This window comes from Astatotilapia calliptera, chromosome 2 (assembly GCF_900246225.1).
Source record: "Astatotilapia calliptera chromosome 2, fAstCal1.2, whole genome shotgun sequence".
Taxonomy (NCBI): Eukaryota; Metazoa; Chordata; class Actinopteri; order Cichliformes; family Cichlidae; genus Astatotilapia; species Astatotilapia calliptera.
In genome coordinates, this window is record NC_039303.1 from 37,612,770 (window position 1) to 37,622,633 (window position 9,864).

General features: G+C 42.6%; 1 long non-coding RNA gene across 1 annotated transcript; it reads left to right on the forward strand.

Annotated features, from left to right (window-relative positions):
- The first annotated feature begins 7,533 nt into the window (after window positions 1–7,533).
- Window positions 7,534–8,420, forward strand: LOC113009067 (uncharacterized). The gene is made up of 2 exons (XR_003270112.1): window positions 7,534–8,183; window positions 8,264–8,420. It is a non-coding gene; the product is annotated as an uncharacterized LOC113009067 (long non-coding RNA).
- Window positions 8,421–9,864: the final 1,444 nt, after the last annotated feature.

The window sequence follows — 9,864 nt, forward strand, 5'->3', positions numbered from 1 at the left end:
TAAAATGCTTAATATATAAGCACAAAACATAAAAAGAATTAACTAGACTTATCTCCAACAGGTGAGCCGATCCTCCCTCACCTCTATGAGGGGAATCTCACCCTCACAGAATTCAGGTTTTTATGACATTTTTTGTTTTATTTGTGTGTTAGTAAACACCAGAGTCCATGCAGCTGTTAGTAAACACAGCACTCACACTACATTAGTTTTAGTTGAACTCTTTATTCACACCTCAATGTTAGTACTTTCCTAAGTAAGGGAAGATCAGCCCACCCGTCAGTATCAGAATTTAGCCTCCAATGCTGGCTACATTTATACTATGAAAAAACTATAAAAACAATAAAACTGGATAAAATTGTTAATAAATAATAAAAACAAAGCTATCTCATCCCTCTTTACACCAAATTGCATTAAAAAACTTTACACATATTCCCTCAACAAAAAAATCACTCCTCCAATATCTGCCAGGCCGTCCTGTGTAGATCTAGAAGACCCGCTCTGATGAAGCTGTCAATCTGGATACTATATTCATTACCGGACGATTTTCAGTTAGATTTATTCGTCCTAAGTGGTCCTAAAGGCCAACTAGCCAAATTACATCCCTTAAGACAGTCTAGCCCTCTGCTCAATGTGGCAGCATCCTCCTTTAATAATACACCCACACGACTCCATGACTAATTCTTTCAGTGGCAGCAATGTTAGTTTAAACTATGCTGCCTCAATTAAGGTATCACTTTATTAATGTATTAGATTAAAGGGGATCTGTGCGGTACCATGAGATATTACTCATATTTGGACCGCCCTGTCCCAATTTGGGACATTTCTCATCATCTCCCCTATAGTTTGTCTGTTTAGACTGTGATTTACCTTGATTGTGTCATATATCTTCCCGTGTGGTGGAGGCGTCTATGTTTAGCCAGGCCAGATACAAAACAAGGGGGAAAAAGTTAAAGGACCAATAAAATCTTTCATAAATAATGCATCCAATAAAACCTCATCTGAACTATCTTCCTGAAAAAATTATATATAAGTGTGCTACACCTAATCCCTCCCTCCCCATTGCGAGAGTCACCACATTCCCAAACCAGAAACCGTGGATGGACAGATTGATCCGCACTGCAGTAAACGCCAGGACCGCCTCCTACAACGCGGGTCTCGCCACTGGCGATATGAGCGCCTACAAAGCGGCCTCATACGGCGCGCGGTGAGAGATGCCAAACGCCGGTACCGGGAACGTGTGGAGTCCCACTTCCATCAGGGCGACACACGGAGTATGTGGCACGGACTACGCACCATTACGGACTACAAAGCCAGGGACACTGCGCTGATCAACGCTGACTTTTTTTTTTTTTTTTTTTTTTTTTGGCCTGTCCCGTTTGGCTCTTTTGCATCAGAATTGTTGTCTAAAGGCAAAGAAAGATGCCCAACGGATTTACTTTACCAAACTGACCATCCCAGCCTTGCCGTAATGGTCCATTTGATTCACCTTTTATTGTTTATTTTATTTTCACTTACTGAATACGGGACAGACTTGACTGGGGGAAAGAAGGGGAGAAAGAAAGAGGGAAAGAGAAACAGCTGAGAAGAGGGACGGGGGAGAAGGGCAAAAGACAAAAACCAACAGAACGGGCAGAGAAAAAAAATGCATATATCAATCACCTGGATCACCTGCTGAGAAAGAAAAAAGAAAGCAAGCAGAAGAAAACAAGAGTAATAGAATAAACAACATCACAGGGGTTAGGTATTAGGAACGTGAGCTTTTGTTATTCCGTCAATACGGTTCAGGTGCACTGGCAACAGAGGTTCATAGTATTCCACCCATTTATTCCTGTATCCCCTGTACTTGAGGCCTCTATTCTCCATCGGTTCCCTGGTAGGTCTTACTGTATGCCTTATTGCATTATATTTGCAAAAAATAACAAACACATTTAAATATATATATATGTGTATATATACTAATATGATATCAGTCTTCCTAATGGTATTTACAGTTGACTCATGTTTTGTATTTAAATGCTATTTTCCCACAGATAAGAAAAAAAACACAAGAAAAAATCAGGCTCCAATTGGAGTTCACACCTTCCAGACCTAGATGCCTCTCCTTGGAGGAAATATAGCAGTCAAGGTAAGTATTACAGGTAAGTTTTAAATTTTTTTTTTTTTGGGAAATGAGACCAACTGTGATAAGTGACTATAATATCATAACATGGTAAGACCCATACAGGTTATCCTAAAATTGTAATTTAAATAAAGTAAATGCTTAAACACTCCTGGCAACACTACTGCAGTAAAACTATCTTTATTGTCACATTCAAGAACAGAGAATAGCAAGTTAACATTCATTGATGTCATCTGAAGTTTAGCCCAAAAGGAGCTTTGGTGTTTAGTTTTCTGATCCACAGGTCCTCATGTCTCCTCCTCTGTCCCTCCGTCCATGATGCACAGGATTGCAGTCCCAGAATACCCAAGGAGTTTGGTAAGTGGATTTGAAAGTGTTTGACTAAGGGAGTATTCAACCTGTTTATCCTAATGCTATACAAGTGTTGTTTCAATCTGTCCAACAGCGTTTGACCCGTTTCCCCGACATATATTAACAAACACTGTTCACAAATGATACCATAAACTATATTTCTACTATTAGGTGTAAAGTTGTCCAGAATTGGAGCTCCAGCACCACCATGTGGGTTGAACAGGTATTGCCCTGCATTTAAAAAATGCTGGTCTAAGCTTTGTGTTCTTCCCTGTCGGTGGCCTCCAAGTCTGGTTCTAACCAACATATCTTTAAGGTTTTTATTTTTCCTGTTGGCCACTATTATTCTACAGTTTTGGAAGGGGGGTGTATCAGTTAGGACTCTATTAAAGTTCATTTTGAAAGTCCTGTTCAAAGGTAAGTATGAGGTAGAGTACATTGTGATCAGCGGTAAAATTTCCTTATCCTCCTCTGTCCCGCCCTGTCCCTGACTAACTACTTGGGGTGAGAGAATGTCTGCCTCTCTGGAACCCAATTCCAATAAGGTCTTACTTTTAATTGTTCTCAGGAACCTTTTTGAATACCCCCTTCGTCTGAGGCTTTGGAACAAAATCATAATGGACTTCTGGAGGTCTGTTTCACGGGAGGAGATTCTGTAAAATCTAATGATCTGCGATTTCACAATTCCCCTGAATGTATGTTTGGGGTGATAGCTAGCTTTATGAAGAAGTGCATGGGTGTCAGTTGGTTTAAAATATACCCGAGTAAGTATTTTCTTCTGTTGTTCATCTAACTGCTCGAAGAAAACGGTTGTATCTAAGAAGTTGACCTCATTTGCGTCTAATGTATACTTTACTTTAATCGACCCGTGATGATTATTCAACACGCTAATAAACTCATCAAACTCCTCCCTGCTATGTGACCAGGCTCCTATAATATCATCAAGAAACCGAAGATAAAAAAGAGGCTTACATCGGCATTTACTCAACGCACCCGCTTCCCATTCACTCATATAGAGGTTGGCATAAGAGGGAGCATATCTGTGCCCCATTGCAGTTCCTTCCACCTGCAGATATCGATTGCCATTGAACTCAAAGTCATTACACCTCAGGCAAAGTTCTAAAAGTTGTAACACCTCCTCATCCGGTCTCTGAGCATCCGGATTCCTACGAAAGGTGTTTCGTACTGTATTTAAGCCTAAATCCGTATTAATGTTTGTATATAAGCTCTCAATGTCAATTGTAAATAACAGAGCATTGCTGGGTAGCACTAATCGTCTAACAACTTCCAGAAAATGGTAGGTGTCTTTCAAGTAGCTCGGATGTTTAGTAGAGAGAGGACCCAGGAAATGATCTATATACAGGGAGACGTTATAAGTGGCGCTATTGCAGTCAGACACTATAGGTCTGCCCGACGGTACCCGATGTGGTATTGGCCAGCTTTCCGGTTCTTTATGGATTTTAGGTAGCAAATAAAATTGTCTCTCACGAGGGGAAGTAGGTCCAAACAAAAAGTCACGCTGTTTAGCGGTGATATATTTCTTGTAATATAGCCGATTGATGATGGCATAAATCTGACTTTGGGACGTTTTTTGTAAACTCTCCCCAATTGGTCTATAATATTTGGTATTTGCAAGTTGTCTGTGTGCCTCCCTTACATACTGTTGTTTGTCCATGATGACAATTTTACTGCCCTGATCTGCAGGTTTAATCACAATGTTTTTGTTTTCCCGCAGCTCCCTAATTATTTCCCTCTCCTCCTCAGCTCGTCCCATCCCTCCATCTATGAACGGAAGAAACTGATGAAAGTTATGGATGTCTGACTGTATGAGTTCCTTCACCTCCCCACTGATCTGTTCCCATGTTGGCTCCCAGTGAGACGGCAAGGTAAACTTTGCCTCTGTATTACCTCTGTTTTTATAATTGGTTTGTGAAAAGTAATCCATAAGTTTGATTCTTCTATGATATAAATGAAGATCTCTCCGTAAACCAAGCCTATCATATGATTTTGGAGTTGGTATGTAGGTTAAGCCCCGTTCTAATAGGCACACTTGCTTTTCCGTGGGGCAAAATAATTCAGACAGATTCAATACATTACAAGTCGAGTTCCATGATAGATCAGTAGACGATGTCCCTCCCTGCCTACGGTAGCAAGCTACTGAAAATCCAGATTAATTTGTTTACACCAGTTTACCAGTATGTTTTGGGCCGAAAAAAAAAAAAAAAAAAGGCGAAGCAAAGGCATGGAGGACCAGGTCCACTCAGTGATAAACAGCCTCCCAGTAAGTGACAAAAAGCTTTCAGAACTACAGGCTGCAACAGGACGCGACCCGCAGCTCACCCTGCTGAAGCAAACCGTGCATGATGACTGGCCTGAGGACAGGAAAAAATGCCCTAAAACCCTTTTGGACTTCTGGAATTTCAGAGATTAAATCTCGCACTTCCATGGCATCATCTTCAAAGGTGACAAAATCATAATGCTAACAGCCCTAAGAAACAATATGCTGGAGAGAATCCACACTGGGCACATGGGGATTGAGAGGAGTAAGCAGAGAGCAAGGGATGCCCTCTTCTGGCCAGGCATGGGCAAGGACATCTTTGCCACGGTGGAAAACTGTTTCATATGTCAGGAGAGGTGCGCAGCGAACCCCAAAGAACCCCTCATTCCACACCAGATTCCTGAGAGACGATGGCAGGCCGTGGCCTCGGATCTCTTCACATGGCGTGGACTACTTAGTAGTTGTGGACTATTACAGCCACTACTTTGAGGTTGAAAGGCTATTCTCTACCACTGCAGGGTCCGTCATCAAAAAACTCAAGGCCATATTCGCCAGACACGGTATACCAGAGAAGCTTATCTCAGATAACGGCCCACAGTACAGTTCTCGAGAGTTCAAGGATTTTGCAGTTACATGGGACTTTGTCCACACGACCTCAAGCCCCTTGTACCCACAAAGCAACGGCCTTGCCGAAAGAACAGTCAAGTCGGCCAAATCAGTTCGGGATAAAGCTCATACTCAGGGAGTAGATCCCTACTTGACTCTATTGGAGCAAAGGAACACGCCAGTTGACAGCTTCAGATCACCTGCGCAGCTCCTCACGAGTCGACGTCTACGCTCAGTGCTTCCCATCACCGGATACCAGCTGGTACCTCGCATCATAAGCCAGACGGTTGTGCAAAAAACACAGATGGAAAGACAAGAGCATCAGAGGCATTACTACAATCGCTGCGCCACACCACTACCGAGGCTGCAGCAGGGGGACCACATCCGCTTTCAGCTTGAGTCCGGACGCTAGAAACCGGCTGTCATCATCCGACCTGCAGAAACTGCCCGCTCTTTTGTGATCCACACTGGCGAGGGACAGACTATACAGCATAACCAACGGCACCTGAGAGGTGCTAAGGTGTCACCGGCACCTTCAGCACCAGGACCCGATCTGGTAACCCAGCCTGATAGTGCAGCTCAACAACAAGCAGAGCCCCTGTCACCATCTAGAGACACTGAAACACCAACCATGGACACTAGCTCTGTACTGACCACCAGATCAGGACGAGTGGTCAAACCAAGGGTCATCTTTGACTTGTGATTGTAAAGGGTGTAGGCGGATCGCTGTCCTAAGAAAAACAAAAGGGATAAACATGTCGAATGTCGATGTACTAATGAGTGCATATCCTGTGTTGCATTGTTGTTGTTGTTCTCATGACGCAGTAATTTTACACATGACAGTGTTGAAAAACTGTTGCTTATCGTCATGTTCAGGATGCTCTATTTTGAAATGCACACCAGCTGCATAACTGGCGGACATTTAAAAAAAAGGGAGATGTTGTATTGTTCATAATGTTTGCACTCTGTGCTGATTGCCCCTTGTGGTTCGCCGTAGTGGCAGCGGGGCGCGTCGGATTATGTAAGTGGGGGTGTGTTATGTTGGACTGAACGAGCGGCAATAAAGAAAATGGTGGCTCACGAAGCAGATTAAGAATGCGTTATTCGTAAGTTTGAGAACGGAATATTACAATAATCTTCATAAATCGGCTACGGCCTTGTAAGGCCACCCTTGGTCCTGGATTGTTGATTACCTGATAGGACGACCACAACAAAGCCATCTTCCACACAAGGTGTCTGACAAAATGATGGGCAACACAGGGGCATCACAAGGGACCATCTGCTCCCCTTTCCTCTTCACTCTCTACACCTCAAACTTCAGCCACTGCACAGAGACCTGCCATCTTCAGAAGTTTTCTCATGATTCTGCAGTTTTTGAATGCATCATTGAGGGTGATGAGATGGAGTGCTGGGTGCCGGTGCACTCTTTTGTCACATTGAACTGCAGATGATTCTGCTGTTCAGTGTAAGAAAGACCAAATAATTGACTGAAGACCAGGAAACTTGTGATTCCTGTTTCTATCCAAGGGGTTGAGCACTGTAAATATAAATACACATTGAAAAAAAATGGATTGGGTAGAAAACACTACTGCACTCTAGAGGGCCCAAGTAACTTTTTTGAGGTGGCTGAGGATTTTCTATGAGTTTGTTGTGGCCAGTGCCATCCTCTTTGCTGTTGCATGCTGGGGCAACAGGTTGAGGGTTGCAAATGTCAACTGGCTCAATAAACTGGTCCACAAGGCCAGTAATGTTGTGAGGATGGAGTCGGAGTCCCTCAGGCTGGTCTGGGTGAGGCACATGGTGTCCGAAACAAGGACAATGCTGGACAATGCCAGCCACTCCATGACGTGCTGGTCACAGGAGTACGCTCAGTGAAAGGCTGACAAATGCACCACTGAACGACACAAGAAATAATTCCTGCCTTTCGATATCTCTGTGCAACTTCCCCAACTAAAGCACAGTACACACTGCCATAGTTATACAGCCTTATTATCTGCACATGCTCTACACAGAAAGGGAAATTTTACACCTTTACATTACCTCAATGTCAACTATATATATTTAATTTGTGCAGTGTATTGAGGTTTTTATTATAGAACTATTTGTACCTATTAGAGCTATTCTGTTATATTTAGTAACCATATAGTATATTGTATTTATTTAATTTAGTTTGGTCAGTAACTGTTCCTACTGTCTTGGAGCAATTGTGAAAAGTGAGAAAGGAAAATCTTCTTTTAAAAGGACAAAACATCTGGCAGGACGGGGGAGAGACGGCCATTTGCCACGAATGGTTGGGGTGAGATTCATTTATTTATTTAGGTGTGTTTCTGTCAGGAATGCGTATTCTAAAGAAAATTCCCTTGCTGGTAGTGTAGCAAATTTTGATGGTCTGTGGTGGGTGGCTGGAATTTTCATAAGGCTCCTGAACCTACATGGGATCCGCCCCTGGACAGGGCCACCTCCTCCAGTTCCCACACACCTGGAGCCAATTGCAGGCAATCAAGCCAGAGGGATTTAAGCCGCACATTGATGTTCATTCACTGCCAGTTCGTCATCAACCCATGTTGGTAACAGGCCCTTATGCTTCAAGTTCAAGAAAGTCTTGTTAACAAGACTTTCTTGTGCTGCAGTTGCTGGATTCACCTTGGCTCACGCTCTACCTCCGGACTCATGATACCAAGCAATCACTTGGAAAATCACTCTGTGCCTCACCTGCCTGCCATCACACTCCATCTGAAGACCCCAGATCTCAGGTCAGCCTTGCCACGCCATTCAGCTCCCCTGGATTCTCGTCACTCCCCTCTCAACACTCTGTGTCCCCTACTGCAAGTAAGAATTGCTATACTTACAACTTACCACTTCAGAGCTACCTCCACTACCTCCCTAACTCCACTGTCTTCTCTCTTCAGTGTGACTGTTCCCTGCTCAGCTCCACTCTGCATCTCAGGCCCCGTTCCCTCACCCTAGCCACGTTTCCCAGGCCACGCCACATCAAACTCCACATCTTATTGTTTTTGTCCTTTCTACGTTTCTAGCACTTAAGCCTAATAAAATATTGTTACACCATCTGCTGTCTCTGCTCTGGGTTTCTGCGCCTGAGTCCAGTTCAGTACAGACCACTCGGTCCCGTGACACAAATACTGGTAGCTCCTCATACATAGTTTTAGTTTTAATTCAGTATCCTCTCTTTTATGAAATAGATTTTTAAAACGTTTTTTAAATGTTATAAACAATTATTTTAAAATCCATGTAAACATAAATCCTCTGAAGGTGCAGGCAATGCTGAACGATTTAAAACTTCAGTGTATTTATATTAAACGTAAATAAGGTGATTAAAATTTTTAAGGCAGTATATTTGCTGACAGTTGTTAACTATTTGAAAAAAGCTCAGCAGGGCTCTAGACTAACTTTTTGACATGGGCGCCCAACTTTAAAAATTTAGGCGTACCGGCACAAAAGTTAGGCGCACTCAAATTTTTCAACCGCATCGCTTAACACCGCAGTTTTACATGTGCACTTTCTTTGGGGGGGGGAAGTCCATACAGACAATATTACTTTCTAAATTATTAACTAACAAACTTGTGCTTAAAGTGCTTTGTCAATATTGTAGAAAATGTTAAACTTAATCATCATCTTGGCCTCCTCTGACGACCTGTTTGCTGCTGTCTGCTGCTGAAAGGCCGTGGGGAGAGGGGACACTTGGGCAGTGCATTTATTGCAGCATATAATGTGTTTTCTGGATACACTGTGCTTTTTCAGCATTCAAATATTGATGGCACCGTGTCAGAGCACTGGCTATGAATTTCAGACAGATCAGGCCTTAACTTAACAAAAAAGTTATCAATAGTTCTTTTCATCTTTTCTTATTACCCACAGCTACATCCACTTCTCTCAGGCCTAGGCTGCTCACTAGGGCTGAGTATCATCACTGATTTCTATAATCCATTCAATTCCGGTTCTCAAAGTCCTGATTTGATTCAATTTAGCCTCAGACAGTCAGAAATATTATAATTCTGATCATTTATCAGTACTGACTTCATCATAATTGTGAACATCACAGCAGAGGCCTTTGTGTGAAAGTAACTGAGAATAAAACACAGGAAAACATGAAGGAGATTTTCCTGGTCTGGCTTTTTATAGCAGATAACCTTAAAAATATTCTGCAATATTCTGCAATTTTGCATAATTTTAAGAAATTAAAATTTCTTCAGTATTGAACAGCAGAAATTAGGCTTTCTTGTCCAAGGTCATTTAAGTGAAAAAAGAAAAAGCGCTGTAAACAACGCTAGACTGGTGGGTAATAAGCGAATGAATAATGCAGAAAACAGATTTGAGACGGGAAACTGTTCCTGAAGTACAGAGAGAGAGAGAGAGCTGTGCAGGAAGTGTGATTTTATCGTGGTGGAAGCAAAACAGCAAAAGTCAGAGGGAATTCATGACGACATTGATCAAATGTGAAGCGCAGTTTGCTGCTTCTTTTGCTGCTTCTTTTGCTGCTGGCTCGGTGAAT